The sequence below is a fragment of the Macrotis lagotis genome, chromosome X (assembly GCF_037893015.1).
Source record: "Macrotis lagotis isolate mMagLag1 chromosome X, bilby.v1.9.chrom.fasta, whole genome shotgun sequence".
Lineage (NCBI taxonomy): Eukaryota > Metazoa > Chordata > Mammalia > Peramelemorphia > Peramelidae > Macrotis > Macrotis lagotis.
In genome coordinates, this window is record NC_133666.1 from 472,637,390 (window position 1) to 472,659,664 (window position 22,275).

General features: G+C 35.5%; 1 protein-coding gene across 10 annotated transcripts in view; it reads left to right on the forward strand.

Annotated features, from left to right (window-relative positions):
• LDLRAD4 (low density lipoprotein receptor class A domain containing 4) overlaps positions 1-22,275 on the forward strand; it is a 582,973-nt gene that overhangs the window by 490,780 nt on the left and 69,918 nt on the right. Inside the window, exon 1 of one of the 10 annotated variants that reach the window (XM_074207786.1) lies at positions 41-22,008. The exons of the other annotated variants lie outside the window; for them this stretch is intronic. The gene's annotated coding sequence lies outside the window, so the exon portion shown is untranslated. Of the gene's footprint in view, positions 1-40; positions 22,009-22,275 lie in introns of those variants that run through there. 10 annotated transcript variants of the gene reach the window in all.

Below are 22,275 nucleotides of genomic sequence, written 5' to 3' on the forward strand. Positions count from 1 at the left end.
AATTCAATCATTGTTATCTAGTATTTATTAAGTGCTTATTTTGGTCAGGTACTATGCTAAGTGCTCGATATGAATATCTGTCTATCTAATATACAGATGCACACACACATATATGTACACATAGATGCATATGAATGTGTATGTGTGTATGTGTATATATATATATATACACACAGCCTTTGAGGAAGAAGGAAAGAGAGAGGTAGCAACTCAGGGAATTAAGAGACAGCTTCATGTAAAAGGTGCAACCCAAAGAAAGCTAGGATGAGAAGAGGCAAAGGTGAGCAAATAAGTTTTGACTTGTGGAGGGGGACCTATATGAATATAGTATATTGAATTCAGGAAACTGGAAGAAGTTTAATTTGGCTAAAACATAATAATATGAAAAGAAGAGTGTTGTGCAATATGAGCCTAAAAGCCAGGTAAGCTGGAGACAGATTATTAAAAACATTAAATATACCATTTGAGAAAGAAGGAGTGAGAAGTAGCAAGAAATGGGACCCATAGAGCAATGTTTAATATGAACCTAGAAGTCAGGTAGACTGGAGTCAGATTTTTAAAGGCTTTAAATGCCAAGTTAAAGGATTTTGCCTTCTTTCCCAGAGGCAATGGGAAACACAGGTACAAAACTAATTTTTCTAAAACCCAAGACTTACCAACTTGGTTATGCTGTCAAGAAACCTATTATACTTGTGGGGAAGATAGATTTGAGAGGGAGAGATTGAAGCTGAGTATCTAATTAGGGAGTGATTTATAGCAATCCAGGAAAGAGGTAATAAGAATCCGAACTAGGTTGATAGTTATGTGAGTGGAGAGGGAGCACTTGGCACAGTGTACATCATAGGCACTTAATAAGAGTTTGACTGACTGACTTATGGGAGAAATATGGCAGAGATAGATTTGACTAGATTTGGTAATTGACTGGATCTGGGGGATAAAGGACAGGGAAGAGTGGAAGACATCTCTGAAGTTTATAATATCAGTGACTGGAAGGATGAATGCAACCTTAAATAAATGATATGGAAATGGAACTCAAGACAGAGATTATGACTGAATCTCTCAGAGATGGCTCAAAACTCTCAGTCATCCACACAGAGATAATAATTGAACACATTACATCAGATGAGATCACCAAGAGGAATGGTAGATCACAAATCACTTTGAATCTCTTTTTTTTAATTGTGTATTATTTTGTAGTATGTTGGCAAAAACTATGTGTATAGTACTCCAAAATTCACAAAATGCTTTTTTGTACAACTATGTTGCTGAAGCTTCATAGATAATCTTGTGAGACAATTACCACAAGTATTATTTCCTTTTTTACAAATGAGGAAATGAAGGCCCTGAGAAGTTAAGACTAATCCATAATCACCAGCCAATCTGTGTTAAAAGCAGGATTTAAACTCTCTTCCCTCTGATTCCAAGGTCCATATACTATGGTGCCTCTTGGGGCTAATATTAGTACTATAAATCATTTTAGTGTGGCTTATATAGTTTTATGATATAACCATAGACCTTCACCATTCATTTATCTGATTATTTTTATGTGAATAAGGATAATAAGTCCAGCCTACATTGGAAAGAGCAGAAATTTGAAGTCAAAAGTCATGGGTTAGAATTCCTACTGTCTGTCCTTCCTTTTTGTGCCTTGAATCTAGACTATTGTGTAGAATATGACACTTTTTAGAAGGATGCTGGCAAAATGAAGAGTGACCAGGGCTAGGTGAACAGAATAGTGATGAGACCATACCAAAGAAGGATGAAGAGAGGAAATTGGAAAATAGGAAAATAGCTTTAAAGGAGACATGATAATTGTCTTCAGGTTTTCAAAGAAAAGTGATTCGTTAGATTTCTTCTCTTTTGTCTATAAAGGGGTAAAACAAGGTTGTAGCTGGAAAAAGATAGAGTTCAGTTTGATAAAAAGGAATAATTCCTAAGAATTACAGCTATTTAAGAATGGACTGTTTGTGAAGGAAGTGAATTCCTTCTCATCATATTAGATAAGTGACTTGTCCAGGGTAACACAGTTCATATGTGTCTGAAGGAGAACTTGAACCCAAATTTCCCAAATCTCTCATGGTATTTCAGAATTTATCCTACAGAATTTTATAAAAAAACCCTATGCAGTAAAAATTCAATCAGTAAGACTTAAATTTAATAATTTGCTAGAAGGAGTAGGAGTGTAGAAAATTAAAAAATGAAACTAAGCCACCTTTATACTTTTGGGGAATATGTGTGTGTGTGATTAATTTTTAATGGCAGGCAATGGCTTACTCTAGAGCTGCTATGGATTTTAGCACATTAGAATAACCCAAAGAAATAATGCCAAAAAGCTTTCATGTTAATTTGAGAGCAAATTATTCCCCTGAAGGGTTTGCTTCATATTAATTCTCCCATGAAGTTTTCCTCTAGTTTTTCTTAGGAATATGCTGTGACTCAGTTGGGGGTGGAGGGTGTAGGAAGATAAAGCACACATTTCTCCTGAACAGAAGACCATTGTATTGAGTTTCTTCTCTTTCGGGATGTGAGATATAGGGGGAGATATTTAGGAAGAGGCAGATGGATTCAATTCAGAAAAGTGGCCTAGGTAGAAATGAGTTAAAACAAATCTTTCCATTTGGGCAGTAATTATTTTGGCAAATATATTAATAGTTAATAAAGATAATTTTCCTTTCTGATCCTCTTGAGGAATGTATTATCATGGATATTTTTATACACTATCTCTGTCTTTTCTTTGCTGTGCAAAAATCATATGAAACCCCCCTTGTACATCCTTCCAGAGTGGTATTCATCCTAGTTTCACTTCTATAATGAGTGTGTATTTCTGAAGGTTATGATGATTGCTCTTAGCATGGGAGCTTCAACATTATAAAGGAACCAAACTTAAAATAATTTGCCTAAAGATTTAATGGCAGTGTTGACTTTTAAAAATTAAATTTCAAATGTGCATAATCTTCTTCTCCTCTCTAATTTTATTAGAAACAAAGTTACAAAATAACTTGGAATACAAAAGCAGCTTTGAAAAGGACCAACCCAAATGTTGTCTCTTTATCCCCATTTATATATTACTAATACTGGCTATTTTCTTGTGGACCCTGGAAAAAATAAAATCAGGTTATTTCATCAACTCCATAGTCACTATTAAATAGCTGGTACATAATTCTTTCCTATTATGGGTTCCAATTTTGACATTAGTAATAATGGTTGTCTAGAAATGTAGTAATTAAGATTTGCTGACTCCATTAGACTAATAATATTTTATATGAACTTCTTACTTTCTCCTACACCTAGATAGGGTAGAATCATATAAATAAGTGAAAGAATAAAGATATCCAACTAAAAGGGTCCTCAGAAGTCATAGAGACTAACCCCTTACTTTGTAAATGAAGAACCTGAGGCTCAAGGAAGTTAAATGATTTTCCTGTTGTAACCCAAAAGCTAAATAAACAGAGCTAGCATTTGAACATAGGTTCTGGGACTCCAAATTCATCCATTCTATGTTGCATTGCCTTCTTTGAAATCATTTAGTTTATTAAACAGCCATTAGGTAGTACAATTTTTACAACTCAGGACTTGGAATCAAGAAGACTAGTTCAATCCTCCTTTCCAAATTTACTAACTAGGTAGTTAGACTCTGGGCAAGTAAACTCTGAGTCTCAGTTATCTCATTTCTAAAATAGGGATACCTCATAGGATTGCTGTGGGGATCAAATGAGATGTACATAAAATGCTTTGTAGACCTTAAAGTTAAATATAAATTCTAGCTATTACTTTTTTGATACACATAACATGTATACAGCATTCTCTAAAACATTGAATGAGATGAAAAAATAAAATAGGATTCTTTCTTTCAAAGCGTTTTCAGTCTCATGCTAAAAGGGTATGATATAAAGTAATGCAAATAATTAAGAAGTATTTTGTGATATCTAAGATGAAGTCAAGGGATTACTGATCAAATACTGGACATCAGGTAAGGCTTCCAAAAATGAATACTTTTTAAATAAAGAGACTCTTGAGTCTTCTCTTGTCTTCATAGCATCTGCAGTTTGAAAGACTCTTAAAGATTACTTAATTTAATACCCTGATTTTACATATGATGAAACTGAGACCTAGAGAGATAATGACTTATGGAAAGTCACATACAACCGAGCCACTTCTGATGTCACATAATATTCTTTATACTCTGCCATATTGTTTCTCCAAAAAGCTCTCTGACTATTCAGAAAGATGTCTTTAAGAAAATGCTTTCATGTTCCCATTAGGAAGTCTAATCATTTAGGAAGCACTGGCAGTAGCTAGAAGGCAGGCAGATCTCAAGCTTGTATTTCCCAGGTGAATATTCTTATGGAAAGGTCCTTTTTTCATTTTTTTTAAACTTGCTCTCTCATGTGCCACCCCCCCACAACACATAAAGCTTTTGGATTTGTAAGGAGTTGGTGATGGATCTTCCCACCTCTTCCACCCCCAGCTGAGTCACAGAGTACTCCAAAAAAGATTCCCAGAAATATAAGTAAAACTTTACAAAGAGGACGAGTATAAAGCAAGCTTTTTTGTCTTTGAGAGAGACCTTTGCCTTTTGAAAATTATTACAGATCAAGAGGACATTGCTTTTAATAAGTCTGTACTAAATTGTTTAGGCATTATTAAATGTTGACCAATATGCATTCTAGAAGAGTTTTCTGAGTTTTACTTTTAAAAATTCTGCTTGATTAGTTGTATAATCTATAAGGGAATGGAATCTTGTGTGTATGTGGGTAAAGTCAATCAGTTCAGGTTATACACATACACACATGTATGTATATATATATACACAAAAAATATACATGTATATATGATACACTACAATAACCAATATATGTATGTATGTGTGTGTGTGTGTATGTGGGGGAGACTATAATTGCCCAATCTGCAAGAGAAAAACACTGAGACAGAACTCTGAATCAGTGGTATATTGTTAAAGATTCCATAGTCCCCTCTAATGAAGTGGACTTCAGAGCTTCCTAAGATGCTCCATTCTTCCAGAACCTTATTTTTATAGGACTTGATACCAGATTTGATACTTGAATATGAATTACACAAAAATATGGATTCATTGGCTGATAAGACTTGCTTTGAGGGCAAAAAAAAATGATGCATCAGCTAGAAACAGTAAGTCAGGAGGAGATTCTCAGGTTGGGTGAAGCATGGGACATCTCTAAGTAATCCTGTGAGGGTTACCTGCTCATCATGGTGGTCCAAAGGTACAAAAACACATTAGGGGGCTTTCCATGTAATTGAGTCACCCTACCACATTGGTGGAAAAACAAAGATCAAGAACCTTTAGTTGGTTTCTTATGATTAAGCAAGTGAGCTTACAATCTTCAGTTCACAGCTCTGGGACCTAATATACAGAATTTATAATTATTATCCCTGTGGAATTATATCAAACTAATTAATAATTATTGGAAAAGAGTATGGATCCAAAGGAATCCTTTTTGCATATGTATATGTATATATGTATAAATGTACTATCCATACTAAGTCTAACACAGCTATAATGGGCCCAGAGACTAAGGGTAGGAGGTATTATGAGGAACTAGATGGTCTAAGGAGGGAGGAACGTGTCTAAATTGAAAATAGAGCAGGTCAAACTAGTTGTGAGATCAGGCCATGAGTGACCACTGAACTTACTCTAGTCAGGGCTAGGAAGTCACAAAATTTACCAAAAAAAGAGGAAGCAGAGGCAAGAACTGATGTGAATTACCTTATCAAAAACAAAATTTATTCCAAGTACAAGAAGTTCTCATGAATGGTGTGATCTGAATGATAAAAATTCAAGTAGTAAGGAGGGAAAGAAGTTGCTACTTTTTTTTTTTTTTAGGTTTTTGCAAGGCAAATGGGGTTAAGTGGCTTGCCCAAGGCCACACAGCTAGGTAATTATTAAGTGTCTGAGACCAGATTTGAACCCAGGTACTCCTGACTCCAAGGCTGGTGCTCTATCAAATGGTTTTTTATAATTGACAAATAATTGGGACAGTTGAATCTTCCCTTTCAATTCATTGTCAGATGGTAAAGATGGCATCCATTGTTGAATGTTGGCTTGATACTTTTATCTGCTCCTTTGACTTATCATCTCTCTATTCATGAGTCCAAGCTCTCTATACCCATACCCATGCTTAATCTCTCTCTCTCTCTCTCTCTCTCTCTCTCTCTCTCTCTCTCTCTCTCTCTCTCTCTCTCTCTCCTCCTAATCCTACCTTTTAAACATATCTAACTGAATTTCCCATAGTTGACCAAAGGAGAATTCCTTGTTTTTGCTTCCAAACTGTCCCCTCTTCCCAACTTTCCTGTTTTTGTCAAAGGCAGTACTATCTTGCTAGTCATGTGGTCATCTCGGGGTCATCCTTGATTCCTCTCTCTCGTTCCACCTATGTATTATACATATGTGTAATCTGTTGTCAAATCTTAGTTTTTCTGCCTTTGTACAACTCTCACATATGTCCTCTTCTCTATTCCCACAGCCACTATGCTAGTTTAACTCTTGCCTCTACTTTGTCTTCCTGAATTAAGGCCCTCCCACAATAGGGCATCCTCTACTCAGTTCTCTAAAAGATTTTCCCAATGTGTAGGTATGGCTATGTCAACACCCCCTGCCCAAAACATATATCATATGTACCTAATTATTTTTATGTTATCTCCTCCATTAGACTGTGAGTTCTTTGACTTCAAGGACTGTGGCTAGCATGGTAACCAGCACTTAAGAAATTCTTGTTGACTGATTTGCTGAAAGAAGAGCTTAATTTGACAGTTATTTTGTATGTGTGTGTGTGGGTGTCTTAAGTTTTCCTAAGAACTTGGTAGCATAATGGATAGAATACTGGGCCTGGAGTCTGGAAGACTTGAGTTCAAATTTAGCCTTGATTGCTGACTATTAATCCCAGGCAAGTAAAATAACCTTCATTTGCCTCAATTTTCTTATCTGTATAAGGGGTATAATAAATAGGATTAACCTCCCAAGGTGGTTGTGGGGATTGAAGGATAATATGTAGAAAGTATGGAGCATAGTGTTTGGTCCATTTATAAATGTTCATGTTGTTATTATTATTGCTATGTTATATCACAAGAATTTATTATAAATTCTATTGTTATTAGATATTGAGAGCTAGAAAAAGATTTTAAAGGTCATCTAATCAAATCCCCTTTTTTTTTCAAATAAGAAATTGAGGAACAGAGAGGTTAAATGACTTGCCCCTCTTCGTTCAGGTAGTAAGTGGCAAATATCTATGTATCTAGACCTGCAACTTTATCTAGTTAAATTGTCATCATTTAATTTTCTATTGGGTTTTCTGTCTTATGGTTTGTTCTTTTAGTGTGTCTGAATTTGTGTGAGGGTGGTGTCGTATTTCCACAGGTTACAGCCCATGTAATTTACAGCAGAGAGATGCCAGAAAAATCATCCATGGGAAAGCAAAATTTTGGGTATTCTGTACCAATGTTTTTTGACTGGAAAAAAAAATCTGATTTCTTTGGGAAATGAGCTTGATACTTAAAAGTGATAATGTAATGTGGGATGACAGAAAAGGAGTAATTCTGTTCCCATAGCTTTGGAAAACTCAGATTTAGAGGCCCTTGTAGTTCTAGTACTGAGGGTCTTTACACTAGGCAGTGTGATCAGACTATTCCCTTGCTTTGACTGAGGTGCTGGTGGCTTTCCTTAGATCATCAGTAGAGAATATGCAGATTATTTGGACAATAGTGGAATATAGTGGTTAGACTGATGCATTTGGAATCAGGAAGGCCTTGGTTTGAAGACCACCTCTGACAGTAGCTGTGTGACTATAAATGAGCATGTCACTTCCTAGTTTTGAACATCAGTTTCTTCATTGGTTAAATAGGGGTATATAAATAAAAAAATGGAATATAGAGCATGTCCTAAAAGCCTTAAACTAAGGCATATAATTTTTGGATACCCTGTGTAATAATAGCTGTATTTCTCATCTGTATCTCTTAGATATTTATGTGAGGCTCAAACAAGATCATATATGAAAAATACTATGCAACCTTTATTGTTGGTAGGTCAAAAAAGTGAGCAGATGAAATGTAACTCAGATGTGAAGTTCTAGAACCACTCTTAGGATCCATTCCATAACATTCCAGATTGAAAACAAGAGTATGAAAAATTAATATTTCCTTCCCAGCAAAGAAACACAATGTTGATTGTATTCTAGGAGGGAGATGTAAGGATGGTAGGAAGAAGAGAATAGACTGAGAATTTTTGTGTACAGCATTTAATCCTTACCAAATCCAATTTTTAAACTTTTAAACCTTTAAGAAGTCCACATCAGCTCAATTCATGATGAAACATCAAAGTAGGCTTAGTACTCGAAGTATCCATGTATTATTGTATTATGGTATCACACATGACTGGAAAAATTTCTAAGCATGACCCTTGTGCTTCCTGTCTCTGCCTTCTGTTTCCAAGTCCCAAAGAAACTCAACAAGATCCTTTTGAAAAAAGTATAAAGTGCCTAATCTAGGTACTATGCTCAGTGCTAGACAATGAGGTTAGAGCCACATAAAGTGTGTGACTATAAATAAGCATGTCAATTCCTAGTTTTGAACAGTAGTTTCTTCGTCGATTAAATAGGGGTATATAAATAACAAAATGGAATATAGAGCATGTCCTAAATGTCTTAAACTAAGGCATATAATTTTTGGATACCCTGTGTAATGATATCTGTATTTCTCATCTGTACCTCTTAGATATTAGCAAACACTACAAATGGGACAATGTCCTTATGAGCGGTTACAGAGATATAGGTGTAGTATGTGGATGCAAACTACATATTTATGAAAAGAGTAGCATGAGAAAGCATAACATTGTAAATGCTTCATCATTTGTTAATTGACATTGCATTTCATTTAGTATGGCTTTGCTTTTTTATATGTCATGCAAAGCTGTGAGTCAATGGGAACAAATGCAAGGGATCAACCAGAGCTTACAGAAATCTGCAACAGAGAATGACCTACCAGGCAGGTGTACAAGTTTGGGGTTTTTTCTAAGATAAAGAGCATATTGGACCCAAGTTGAATATGAGTCAGTAATATAGTGCAGCTATTAAAAAGCTAACAATAGGAGATTGTGTATTTATAGGAGTACCACAGGCAAGATTTAGAAAACTTTTGCAAACAGGCAGAGATAAAACTATCTAATTTACATTGTTCCTTTTATGTGAATGGAAGCAGCAGTGGGGGAGTCCTTTCCTGAATAAGTCATGAGCATTCCCACCTCTGCTCATGTTCCTTCCTGGCCTACCTTTCCTAATCTCTGCCCTTGTCTGTAAAATCTGATTCTTATCTTGCCTCCTTCATGAAATGTTCCCCAGTCACCTTGGTCTTAATTATTGCCCTCTGACCACTCATTTTTGTTTCTGGCATATAATTCCTTATATTTAAAAAAATATAATTTTAAGTATACACCTACCTCTCCAGTTGGATTGTAAACCTCTCAAGAGTAAGGGCTTTTTTTGTATTTTGCTGAAACCAATGGGTACAAAACTAATTTTTCCCCATAAGAAATAATGAAGTTAGATTGATGGATAAAGCTCCTCTCAGCAGTTCAGAGAATTAGGATAACCCTAGACCTGCTCTGGACAATGCTATCCACATCCAGAGGAGGGAAAACAAAGCAAAACAAAACAAAACACCCTATAGAATCTGAATGATCACTGCATTCACTTTTTAAAAATTTCTCCTAAGTTTTTCTTTCCTGTCTCATGGTTTTCTTTCCCCTTAGTCCTAATTTCTCATATAGAAAATGACTAATCTGTAAACATGTTAAACACAAATGTGTATGTATAATATTCACCTGACTGTTTGCCGCTGAGAGGAAGTGGGGGTGGAAAGGGAGGGTGGAAGGAAATTATGTAACTTAAATTATGCAAATGCATGTGAATGAAAGTTGAAAAACTTTAATGACATGTAATTGGAAAAATAAAATAAAATATCAATTGGGGAAAAAAAGAAAAATAATTAGTGAAAATTCCCCAGAACTTTCACATTTTACTGAGCTATTATTAAGGATTGAGGTAGCTTAAGTAATGAGGTGTAAAACTAAATAGACTGGATAAAAAAATACATAAAAATAAAATAAAATTTAGCTTCTTTTTACTGGTTCTGAAAAAAATTCCTGGCATAATGGTTGCTGTTTGTCCTTTGCTCTTGAAGAGGACCTTGACATCAGGGAGATACTTTCATGATATGCAATTGCTTTAGATTTAATTGAGGGACTGCTATGCAAAGTCACCAGCCTCAATTTCTACTTTAGAGCCATCTGGATCTAGTATGAATCTGAACAACTAGAGAGCAAAGAGTAGCCTCTTTTTCATAGTTTTTTTAAATAGTCATCAGAAACCTCTAGGTTTCTGGCCAAATTTATTTACATTACTCTGAACCTATCAAATCTTAAACAATCAGCAAGTAGGCTGTATTTGTGTTCTACTTGAGACAGAGGGTAGACCTCTGTTTCATCATGAAAGAGGGAAGCAAATGGGCGGAGCAAGCAAGGAGCAAGAGATAAGTGATGAAGCATTATCTTATGGGGCAGTGTTGCGACCCATACAAGTTCTAACAAATGCTATGAGTTCCTGGGTGCTGAAACATTCTTTTTAATTTTTGTCAAAATGTTACAAATATCATTTTTTACAAATTCTGAAGCCAACAAGTATCTGAAGCCAATGAGGTATGACTATCTTTTTACATCCCTAAGACCTGTTCAGTTTTAAGCTACTAAAGCTTACTTAAAAATCCTTGGAACTTGATTAAACCTATACTAATACTTTGGAAAAAACATTGGTAAGTGCATGGAAAATGTTGATGATGGTGATAATACTGAAGTGGACTTAGAATAACTTATTTTAGATATAAAACTATCCTCATTGTGTGAGGTGAAGTGTATCACTTAATAAATAGGAAGTCAGTCCTGGATTTCTTCTTAGATTAGGAAGACAATCCTTGGCTTTGCTTTAGATAGTTTCAGACATCACCTTTTTCAGAGGAAGGAACCTGTACCTAATGATATCTAAAATTTTGTCTAATTCTACAATTGGTATGTTTCCATGGATTTATGATCCCATAAAAGATGTCTTTGACTGTAACTCCTCATTCAAAGCAAGGCTTTGGCAAAGAGAGAAAAAAAATAGTATCACTTAACTGTTATGAGGTGGGCTTTTTTTTTTAATAGCACTTCAACTTCTATTTTGAAAACTGGATAATTATAGGGTGCCAATGGGGTTGAAGTGTGGGATTGTATGCATTGCAGCCCACTTCTGCCTGTTTCTTTAAAATGATGCTATTTTGCAGAATTGTAGCCTCTAGTGCTGTCTTTATTGGGGCCTGTCTCTGGGTTTCTGTCTCCTTGGTATACTGTCTGGAGTCAACAGTACAATATTTCAAGCAGCCTAGCTACATGTATTCTGTCTTCTTTTGACAGACTCTCCTTAAATTCTTTGGAGTCTTCTCCTTGGGAATATGAAAAAAGAGCTCATCTTGCTATAAAAAGAAACTGGAGATCATCCCCACTATAAAACTGCCTCTTAGCATCAGCTTTTGTTTTGTCTACCATTCATGTTCTATTCATCCTTTCCTAAACTTTGTCCAGCAACTTGAAACTGGTAATTTTAGTTCTGTGGTTTCCATCAGTTTCTAATCCTACCCAGTGGTTAAAAGTATAAAATGCAAGACCATCTTGGTGGGTATGTTTGTGGGCAGGGGGTAAGAAGTTACTTTGTCATTGGCATTTGAGCAGTTTGTGGGGCAGACTGGACTGATTTATGATGCTGTGAAGGGGGCATATTTCTACATTCCCCTGCACTAAGTGGGCTATTTGCCTTTTATAGGCATGCATATGTGTATTTTCATAATCCATTTGGTTCCCCTAAGAGACAAAAGAAATCTATTTTATACAAAGAGACCTACTGATTTCTGTCATACAAATAAACACATGTAAATATATGTAAATCTTGAAAAAGTTTGAAAATTGATGTTGGAAAATCATTCTAAATGTGCCTTAAATTGGTTAAGTATCTCAGAGAGAATGTAAGCAGTTGTCCTAAAAGGGGGCATTGTTAAACCAATGCTAAGATGTGCCTATGCCTGATTTAGCCTAGTTTATACACATAGGCTAATTTAATTTCTACCTCTCTTTTATTTTGCCTGCCCTTATTTCTGAAACTAGATTTTTTTAATTTAGAAAAGTTGTATTTATTTTGAGTTTTACAATTTCTCCCCCAATCTTGCTTCCCTCCCCCCACCCCACCCCCCACAGAAGGCAGTTTGCTAGTCTTTACATCATTCCCATAGTGTGCATTGATCTAAGTTGAATGTGATGAGCAAGATATCATATCCTTAAGGAAGAAACATATAGTATGAGACATAGCAGAATTACATAATAAGACAACATTTTTTAAAAATTAAAGGTAATAGTCTTTGGCCTTTCTTTCAAACTACACAATTCTTTCTCAGGATACAGATGGCATTCTCTGTCACAGATATCCCAAAATTGTGCCTGTTGGTATGAGCAAGTCCATCAAGGTCCATCATCACCCCCATGTTGCTGTTAGGGTGTACAGTGTTCTTCTGGTTCTGCTCATCTCGCTCAGCATCAGTTCATGCAAATCCTTCCAGGCTTCCCTGAATTCCCATCCCTCCTGGTTTCTAATAGAACAATAGTGTTCCATGACAAACATATACCACAGTTTGTTAAGCCATTCCCCAATTGATGTACATTCCCTCAGTTTCCATTTCTTTGCCACCACAAACTGAAACTAGATTTTAAAAAGAGATTGAAAAAAACTGTATCCATCACAGAAATTTGGTTTCTTATAGATGTACCCATTAAGCAGACTGCTACAGGCATAAGCATAAAACACAAATAGAATGGTGATATGGGTATTTCTGTGCTGGTTGCCAAACAACTAGCTCTCTGAGTGGCTTCCAGGTTAGACCATTTCCTTGGTTCTTGGTTGACTGTACTCTTCTACATCTTCCCTGATGTTTTTGAATATTTCTTCTAAAAGACTTATTAAACTCAATGTTTAGAAAAGGGTAAGGCCGGGATCTATATACTTTTAATCTATGAAGACTATATTAAGTCCTCCTCAGTGAATATAGTAAATGGCCTTTGGAGAATGCCTGTCCTGCTATTGACAATTGTCAGTAGATTTTATCAAGCCTATCTTGGTGTTCTGTCATTCAAGAAGGCAGGTAGGTGGCACAGTGGACAGAGCTTTCTACTTGAAGTCAGGAAGATTTGAGTTCAAATCCTGCAAAGTATTAGTTTTGTAACTAGAGTAAGTCACTTAAATTCCCACAGCCTCAGTTTCCTCAGCTATAAAAATAGAGAAAATAATAGTATTTACTTCACAGGATTTTGGGGAGGAGCAAATAAAATAATATATGTAAAATACTTGAAACATCTTAAAGTGCTTTATAAAGTAGAACTATTTCAGATCAAGGAATCTTGAATAATTTTGATGTTGAAGGTCTTCACATTTTGTTAAGAAATCTTTTAAGGTAACATTTTGTTTTAAAGAAACAAATGTCATTTTATAATCAGTAAACAAAAAGCACAATGAGATCATACATTTTCTATAGTTTTTAATCAATTGTGTAGTAACAAAGGTGTGATCTGCCATGAATATCACAAGATTCAGAGAATACCACTTAGATCTGGACAGAGGGATAGATGAGGGCCATAAATGGCCTCCTCTTAATTAAAGGTTTGGTTAGATAGGTTGGTCTCATTCCATTTTGGAGGATGTTGTTGATGTTATCAAGTTGTCATCCTACCTAAAAAAAGACCAGCACCTAGTCAAGGTTGTTGTTCAGTTATTTCAGTCATGTCCTACTCTTCGTGATCCCTTTTAGGGTTTTTCTTGACAAAGATACTAGAGTGGTTTGCTATTTCCTTCTCCAGCTCATTTTACAGATGAGGAAACTGTGGCAAATAGGGTTAAGTCACTTGCCTAGAGTTACACAGCTAGTAAGTAGCTGAAACAGGATTTGAACTCGGGTCTTCCTGACTCCAAGACCACTTTCCACTGCACTACCTAACTGCTTCTAGGTTAGTGTTAGCCCTATATTGGTAGTTTCCAGATTGCCCAGCTATACAATTCCAGTGTTTAATGAGTCTTCATAAAGTGCCAGGCTTAGAGAATGTAGCTTTAAATCTTTCTGTTTGTACATTTAATCTCATCTCTGATAACCCTGGAGTAATTAGGTAAATATTTTCTGCCTCCATAATTGCAGTTAATTTTAACTTTAATTTTAATGCAAGCAGCTAGGGATACAGCAGAATGTAAGGACGTTGTTGAATGTAATCTGGTTGAATGTTACTTAAGATTTTTCTCTTGATTCACTGTAAGACCAGGAAAAACCATAACTATTGTTCAGATCCCTCAGAATTTTTCTTCCAAATGAAGTGATTAACTTCTACTCTAAACTTCCTCTTGTCTTGGGCATCTGTGCTTTATGCTGAGCTTGACAGCACTCAAAATTTCCTGCCCACATAGGCTATTAGGTTCTGCTTATCCTTTGGTTCCACTGCCTGGTGAAATATTAGATAACGGAGAAAGAGCTTATCTTACATGCGGCTGAACTGACAAATATGGCAGCCTTTCAGGAAAAAAGGCTAATGCAGACGAGGCCTCTTTCCTGGCTGGAATAAGAATGAGCCTAATACTTGTCTTGTCCCATAGCCGATGGTCAATTGCACACAACATGATTTCCATAGGACCCAGACAGCCAGAGTACCTAATATCTACCTGTCTAGTCAATACATCAGCTTTGCTAGAGCAGCAAGTTTGTCACTGAGGCTCATTTCTAATGCATCAGGAAAAAAATCTTTCACAAGTTTTCTCTATTCCAGTGTAAATACTGTAAAATGAATTTGTCTTATATGACAAAAACTTTACATTTTTTGTGTTTGAGCATTAGTTTCTTTGAATATAGGCAGATGGATGAGAATTGGATTGCTTCTCAAAGATTACAGGTTCACCTTTGGGTGGAATGTACTGTGATGTGATCATAAAAAGATTGCTACGGTATTTAACAATGGCTCATAATTCTCTTCTTTCCTCTCTAATTCTGAGACTGATTGTAATTTTATATAAAGAAAAAGTCTCTATAATTTGAACTATGAAATAGATTGGATTTCTTTTGACTAGAGATCTTCAGATAGAAACTGGATGACTCCTTATCATAGATTTTATTTTAACTCCACAACCATTTATTAAATGAAATTATATGTTGTTAAGTACTAGAGATATAGTTTCTGGAGACCTGGAAACATTAAATACTGTCTTTTAAAGTTACTTGACCTCAATATCCAATCAAGAGATACCAAATGGATGAAGAATGCTTATATCCTGACTACTGATTGGACTATTTATGAATCTATCTGTTAATACATATGTTTTGGACAGTATGATATAAAATAAACTGGACCTGTAATTGAACAAGAAGTAGACAATAGGTTAGATTGTCATTGAGAAATTTCACAATAATTTAAATTCTACCAAGTTTCTCCCTGAAGCACCAATATTTATTTAGTGATGCTATATGGTTATCATTCCGTTGAATTACATAGTCAACAGCAAATTAAAATTGGAGAGCAAGGGAGAAGGAACATATAATAGGTACAAAGTAGCCTGTAACATATTACCAAAAAAAGTATCATGAAAAATATCAGAGAGTTATATTACTGACAAAGGAGAGTGACTAGTTAGATCTAGTTCCAGGTGTGTGTGTGTGTGTGTGTGTGTGTGTGTGTGTGTGTGTGTGTGTGTGTGTGTATTTTTTAAGAGAAGTGTAACTAGGTGGCCTAGTTGCCACTATTCTGGAAGAAAAAATAAGACTATGAAGCAAAATATTATTCATGAACAAAAGACAAATGCCTGCAATAGTTTGAAGGAACTTTAATAAAAAGAAATTTCTACCCCCCCCTTCCCAAATTCCCATTTTCTTGAATTCCAATCTGGTCTCAGAAGTTCACCAATTTTGTAATCCTAGAAAGGTCCCTTAACACTTGCCTCAGTTTCTAATGTCACACCACTCCAGTATCTTTGCCAAATACACCCCAAATGGGGTCATGTAGAATCAGACATGATTAAAATGACTGAACAACAACAATATAGATAAGAGAAAGAAAGAATTTGCTTCCCTATCAATGATATAAAGAGGAAGACTCCCAATACTTCAAGTGGAGCCTTGTTGGAGAACTTACCAGAGAATTTGGAGCAAAAATGATGCAAAGGTATAGAGAGAATACAGTTGAAAAGTGTGCCTACAAACATGGAATACCATTCCTACTCAAGTACTCACTCAAAACAATAGAAATCTGGGAACCCCCTCTGTGGACTAAAAATAAAATCACTTCTACATGGGTTACAATATTCTCTAGGGGTAGCTCAGAAATCACATGTCTATAGTGTTTATATCTAGACAAATTCATTCTTGTCTTTTTGTCTTCTATGTAGAACAACTTTTAGAAGCAGTATGAAATGACTAGAAAGAGATTGATTCTCTTTTTTGCTCACAGTTGAAACCTCTAGTGGCATGTAACTATGGGAAGTGAGTGATCTGCATGGATTCTCTTTCATTCTATGGCAGGTGCTTCTTTTCTTAGTCTACATAGCTTCTTTTAGGTCTCTTGTGTTCAGAATACAGAAGGATTTTTTTTTATTTTTTATTTTACAGGTAAACTAATATTATAAGATGGGAAAACAATTCATAGATTTCTTCATTTATATGCATACTTCTAGACTTTTTTCTTCCCTTTTATGAGGAAGATGTTAAAAATAGCTTTATTATGAGGATTTGGGGGAAATAGAAATTTCTTTTGATTAAAGTTTCCTTCAAACTACTGCAAGTATTTGTCTTTTTTATGAATAATATTTTGCCTCTTAGTTTTAGTTTTTTCCAGAATAGTGTAACACATGCAATTGTTCTCTTAACAAGCAAAACAATTTGAAAATGCCTTTTCTCACCTACTGTTCATCTTTCAGCAAACCTACCTGGTATTTCCTGTGAGCAGCTTCTGTTTTTTCAAAATATCTTAAAGCACTCCTACTTCTGTTTCCTTCAGATTGCCTTGCAGCAATGACAAGCTCAAAACATTCATTCACAATCAGTATAGAAGAATCATCAACTCAGAATCCAAGAGCAGAAAGAGAGTTTGGTGCTCATAAATGTCTTCTGGGTCTAAATTCTGCAATTCCTTGTTTTTAATAATAAGAGAACAGAGGACAAGAGGTGATAAATGACATCTAGAAAGAAGGGCAATTTCATGGTGTTTTTGACCAAAATTCAAGTGAGTTCTGTCCCTGGAGGTCTTCAAGCAGAGCCTGACTAGAAAGAATGAGACTGTATTTGAAGATGCTGAAGGATATTTCTACTTTAGATATGTGTTGGATGCTGTTTTTAAATATGGATTAGACTTGTTGACATTTAAAGTTCCTATGCTTTTAAGATATATGATTGGGACCCATTTTCTGTTACTTAGACTAATGTCCTTTATTCACTGCACTACTGTCATTTTGTAAACCAGTTTTAGAGTAATGACTCCCCTAATCCTCTACTGTCTGGAGTACAGTACAATTTATTTTATGTTGTGTGGTACTCACTTCTAGCAGTTGACTCACTCAGAAGAATCTCCTAAATCATCAATCATCCCTGTCTTTTATTTATTTAAATTTTCAGTTCATCCCTCTAGGTTCCTATGATCTTTTTTAGAATAATCTGGGTTAGGAAAGGCAATTGTGAGACAATGGTGTAATTTCACTACTAACCTTTCTACTCTGCATGTGTGCTTTTGGGAATATATGTGTAGTGAAATAGAAAGGGCAAAATGAATACAAACTCTGACAAGACCCCATGAAATATTCATCTACATAAAACATATGTGAAAAATAAAAAAATTGCTTTACAATCCTACTGTAAAGTCAGATATTCAGAGCTTGTAAGAAATGCATTGTTTTTCCCGATCAAAAATGTTGCCACCAGCAATGTTGATTTCCTAACATGGTTTGACTTGTTTCTCTTGGTGATGAATTATATTGCCATAATCATGTATTCCCTCATCCATATCATTGTGGTCAAGAGGCAAGTAAAAGAAGAGCAGTAGTTTGAATTGGTAAGGGTATTTTTGTTTTTGGTCATAGCAGGTTTTTATGCTTACATACATCTAGACTCTTGCTGTAAGGTAGAATTCATACATTTACTATTATTGGTGTAATGTCAGACAGATCTTATATTTCAGTTTACTGTGTAGAGTTTAACTAGCACATGAAGAAAGAAAAGGGGGGAAGGTTATGGGTATTGGAAAAGGAAGAAAGGGAGATTAGACTGGAAGGTGTGGGAATGAAGGTTGAGGGAAGTTAATAGAGTAAGGGAAGCATGGTGGTGAAGAAATAAATGAGCATCACTAAGTGAATATTTGTGTGTTTAATAGGTTCAGACTAAATCTCTAAATCTAAACGAGTTGGGGGTTTTTAAAAGGATGTTGAAAAGTGAGAAAATTCTTACCTTTCTGGAATTTTTGGCATTTGCTACATTAATTAGTCATAAAATCAATGGAAGGGGACCAAAGAGATATTCAATTCAATTCAGTAAACATTTATTAAGTGTTAACATCATGCAGTGCATTGTGCTAGGCTGTAGGGATAGGAGCTCAGTTCCCATGTGCCTTCCTCTCAGCATGAGTATCTCCCCCTGCTGAGTGTGATTCTAGAATTCCCTCTTCATTATACCCACAGACAGACTATTCATTCTGCTTATACTGGTAGAGCTAATGAGGACAACCTTAGTTGGCCTTCCTGGCATTCCTGGTCAGATAGAAAACCCCTGCTGTGCTTCCTTTATTTTCCTTGTATCCTTTCTGGCTTTATGGTGAAACAGGAAGAAAAACACAGTTATGCATTGGTGTGATCACTGTCTAATCACACTTAAGTATGAAGCCCTTTCAACTGTATTTTCTCCCTAATCATCAAGATGAAGCAAAGTATAGTCTTAGCCTATAAACTACTGTGTGTAATAAAACAAATATGTAAAAAAGTTATTTTATAATAAATACATAGAACTCTATATAATCTTATGAGAAGATTTGGAGAGGGAAGAGAGTATGAAAGGCTTTATAAAGGAAATCGGGCTGAACTGGACCTTTAAACAAAGGAAATCATTTCAGAGCCACAGATGTGGGAGAAGACTATTCCAGACTAGAAAGGCACAGAGATGGAAAAGTTAGAAAAAGATTGCAGAATGGCTAGTAAGCCTAGTTAGGTAAAATTTAGAGTGTGTTAAGGGGACTAATAGATGATCAAGATGAAACTGTAGTTGGAGCCAGGTAGTTGAGGGCTTTATTGAACCATAAGGAATAGGTATTGTATTTGGTAAGCAATGGGCACCTCAGAAGGTTTTTGATCAGGGGACTAAAGTATTCACAATAGAGTGGAGTGGTTCCTCTAACAATGATGTGAGGTTGTGTTGCATAGAGGAGAGAGAGAGAGAGTGAGCTAGATAAACCAGTTAAAGTGCTTTCATTTCAATATACTTATTTTCCTTCAAATTTTTTCCTTCTTTATTATAAGGTATATATCTCTGGGAGAAGGAGGAGGAGGAGAGAGATACAATGGGAAATGGAAATGATGTTACAACCAAATAACAATGAAACTTTTTTAAAAGATAGAAGATAGGGATCTATGATTTCATTAGAAATATTAGGAACTCCCAGTGAAAAATCTCCCTCTACCAATGTAGGTCAGTTCCTTCTCTGCTATGTATATATATCATCTTAAATGAAGAAGTTGAGTGACTTGCTCGGGGTGCCATAGGGAAAGAAGCTATAAAAATAATATGGACCATAGATAAAAAGATCTGTTCTAGGGTAGTGTTATGTAAGCAGTGAAAATAGAAAGGAAGGATTACAAATGACAAATTTCATTCAATTCAGCAAACAAGTATTTATTATATTCAAAGGACTGTTCTAGGTGCTGAAGATGCAGACAAATATGTAATTTTGTTATACTTTATAGTCTATCGGAGATGTAATTGAGAAGATATAGGAGTTGTGATGGGAGGAAAGATTCAAACCTTCACACTCATGTTACTAGAACAGAAATAGGGAAGTTGGGAGGAAGGACAAGCTTTTGAGGGGAAGATGATGAATTCAGTTTGGGAGATGTTTAATTCATAAGAAGACTGGATCACTCATATCTAAGTAGACACAAGAGGAAAGGAGAGACTAATGTGGATGAAGAGGAATAAAAGGCTCCAGATTCAGAGTATCAAGAAGTTAAAGATAGGTTTAACAGTGTTTAGTCCTGCAGGAAGGTTAAAGGGGATTAAGACTGGAAAAAAGACTTGGATTTGATAATAAAATGGACATTAGAAACATTGGAAAGAATCATTTGAACAAAGTAGCAAGAGCATAATTGCAAGAAGTTGAGGTTTGGATAAATAGCAAATAAAATATAGTGAATTTAGATACTCTTTCTTTGAAGTGTGTTCCTGAAAGGGAGAGACGGGATGGGAGCCTGGGTAAATAGCAGGATCAAGAAAGAAGACTAGAAGCCTTTTTTTTAGAATGTGGGAGAATGTTTGTTCATGGAGAGGAAACAACCAACAGAGAAGCAGAGATTAAAAATGAAACAGTGAGAGAACAAGGTCCCACAGGAGACAGATATATTGTTTTTAAATCTTGATTTCCTAGCTTCGATTGGCATGTTGGCATCATATGTTTCAAAGAGAGATCAAAGATTTCAAAGAGAATGATCTGTTTTGCTAGCTTTGTGGAAATCTGTGACTCCTTTTATGTGACTGGAAATGTTTGGCTCAATTCATGATTTGGATAGTTAGTCATTTTGTAATCAGCTTCTTACCTTTTTTCTTTCTGGGAACCAGAAAACAGAGATTGTGTTCTTCTTAGGAAGTGAATAATCTATTGGGTACAATTGATCTAAATATGCTGAATATTTCTTTTTGTGTATATAACAAATGCTCTTCATAGAATCTCTATTCATACTATAAATATTCAAGAAGGCTTTTCTACCCCTGCTTGGAAGAAACCTTGTATTTTAAAAGAATTCCTAAAAGTAAGGAATCTCTCAAGGTTTAGTGATGTGTTTAAACTCTTTTGATTTTCTAGGTTCAATGCAATACCATCTCAATTCAAGAAATATTATTAAATGTAGACTAAATATATCATATGTGTAAGATGCTAAGGGAACTACAAAATTTAGATAAGGTTACTATCCTTGTAGAAATTTTAGTCTAATAGGGGTATTGATATGATTCATACACAGATATTACAAAATAACAGGAAAATTCATGAAAGGAAATTAAAGTGCTACATTAGGTGCCCCCCCCCCCCCCAATTTGGGGAATGAGGATATAGGAAATAGAGGAGAAGGGAGGATGGAGTTTCCCTCCTCTCATCAAAAGAGAGAGAAAGAGGAAGAAAGGCCAGAAGGAACTACAGACAAACAAGACAATTTTAGAAATTACATGTTGAATTTATCTTATATTTTAAAAAAGAAAAGTCTATCTAAATGAGATTCTCAGTTTCACATAAAACCCTTTCCTTCTGGTCTGCAGTGTTTGTGAAACTACTCATTTTATGTGATATTAAGTTCAAAATAAAAGTAGAATAAAATTTTTAAATTTTCTCTGTGATGTCAGAGGGGCGGTAAATTATTGCTAACTGGTAAAATCAAAGATGACTTTTTATAAGAGATGGGATCTGAATGAACTAAGCTTTAATGGGTGAATGGGAGGTACAGGACAATGGTGAGGAGCAGGGCAATTATTACATGCATAGAAGCATCATGAGCAAAGTCATAGGGCAGGAAAATGTTGCCTGATATACAGCATACCTGGCAGGAGGCAATATGAAATATTAAATGAATGAATCATGCATTCCTTGGGCACTTACTATGTATGAAGCACTGTGCTAACTGCTAGTAATACAAAGAAAAGGTAAGACAGTTCTTGCTTTCAATGAGCTCCCATAGCACATGTGAAGCTTTCAGTTTCAAGGCAGATAATGCTGGAAAAGTCAGGTAGTGCCAGGTTATAGTGGTCTTAATTCTCATGGGCAGCTAAGTGGCACAGAATAGGGTGCTAGACTTGAAGTCAGATAAGTTTATCTTCCTAAGTTTAAACTTGGCTTTAGATACTTACTAGTTGTGTTACCCTGGACAAGTCACTTAACTTTGTTTGCCTTAATTCCTCATCTGTAAAATG